The sequence below is a fragment of the Eumetopias jubatus genome, unplaced genomic scaffold, assembly GCF_037043125.1.
Source record: "Eumetopias jubatus isolate StellerSeaLion01/CBP00866 unplaced genomic scaffold, mEumJub1_p1.0 scaffold_2, whole genome shotgun sequence".
Taxonomy (NCBI): domain Eukaryota; kingdom Metazoa; phylum Chordata; class Mammalia; order Carnivora; family Otariidae; genus Eumetopias; species Eumetopias jubatus.
Window position 1 is genome coordinate 154,731,450 of NW_028274808.1, and position 1,564 is coordinate 154,733,013.

Sequence of the window (1,564 nt, forward strand, 5' to 3'; positions counted from 1 at the left end):
GGAGTCAAAAGTTAGTGCAATTCATGTGTTTCAATCTTACTAGAAAACGAAACAATAAAATCCTGAATGATTTCATTTCTGCCTAACTACATCCTCTTCTGTCTTCTTTTTTCCCCAGTAGACTTGGAATTGGTATCTCTTTTCTTTCTTTCTTTCTTTCTTTCTTTCTTTCTTTCTTTCTTTCTTTCTTTCTTTCTTTCTTTCTTTCTTTCTTTCTTTCCTTTCTTTCTTTCTTTCTTTCTTTCTTTCTTTCTTTCTTTCTTTCTTTCTTTCTTTCTCTCTCTCTCTTTCTTTTCTTTCTTTCTTTCTTTCTTCTTTCTTCCTTCTTTTTTTTTATAACTGTAGTAAAAATTACTATCAAACTCCACTCATTGAGCCAAAGACCCTTGTGGTGTTAGCAAAAGACTTGCCCATCTTGTGGCCAGCCAATGGCCTCAGCTCTAAGCTCTAACCATGAGCTGTAGAATTCCTATCTTTTTTATTGCTTCTCCAAAATAAAGCTTTTGCTATATAGGACCTTCATGCTTGCTTCCTTTGCTTAGATTTCTCCTACGTGACACAGCATAAAGGTTACTGTTTCTTAATATTTCAAAGCCCAGTATAAATGTCACCTGTAAAATGTGATCTTTAGCCACCTTATATTTGTAGCTATTCTATTCGGTTTGTGATTATCTTTTATTCATAATTTCCTTCATTATTCATAATTATGCCCATATAAATACACAGAAATATATTTTTTAGTTATTTCTTCAATTGTCCTTGTTCATCATCTGTCTGCTCGCTCAGAATATAAATTCCACAAGGGAGTAACAATTACTGTTCTATAAATTTTTGTTTACAACGTAAGTAGCATTGTTGTGGCAAATGATATTTGCTACGTAAATATTTGCTGCATGAAGAAATGACAAGAAAACATCCTAAGTTCATGTTAAATGAAAAAAAAAGATAAAACTGAATGAGGGGATTGAACATTGCCTATGTGCGTGTGTGCATGTGTGTGCATGCGCATGTGCGTAGGGAAAGTCTGGAAGACAAATCACCAGAGTATTACTCTTACTCTTACTCTTAATCTTACTCTTTGGATGATGGTATTATTTGGTGATTTTTTTTTTTATTTCTAGTTTTCCATATGTTTAAAAAACTAAATATGGATACTTATATAAAATGTGTTATATAACAGCAATTTAAAAAAATTCGAATTTAATATTTTTGTCCTTAAATAATTTTCTTATAATAAGATTAGAATTTTGGTCTCATATTGCTCATGCTTTACATATTTTGTATGCCAGATGAGTCTGAATTCTAAATTCCCATGGCGTATTTTCACTTAAACCTTTTATTTTTCTAAAGCATACAAGTAACTCACGCTATGGTTTTATGTAAATTAAAGCTAATTAGGTTTGATCAATATATTAGTTTTCTTTGGGGATGCATTCAAGTAATTGTATAAACCATAGAGAAAATTAATACCCGCATTGCCCTTGGCATAATACTTTCTCCTTTTGCTATTTAGTAGAAATGGATCACGTAAATGTTAAATTTGTGCTGTTCTGCTGACAGTAAA

General features: G+C 31.3%; 1 pseudogene; it reads right to left on the reverse strand.

Moving 5' to 3' along the window:
* Nucleotides 1-337: 337 nt before the first annotated feature.
* On the reverse strand, nucleotides 338-462 carry LOC114206890 (small nucleolar RNA SNORA62/SNORA6 family; annotated as a pseudogene).
* Nucleotides 463-1,564: the final 1,102 nt, after the last annotated feature.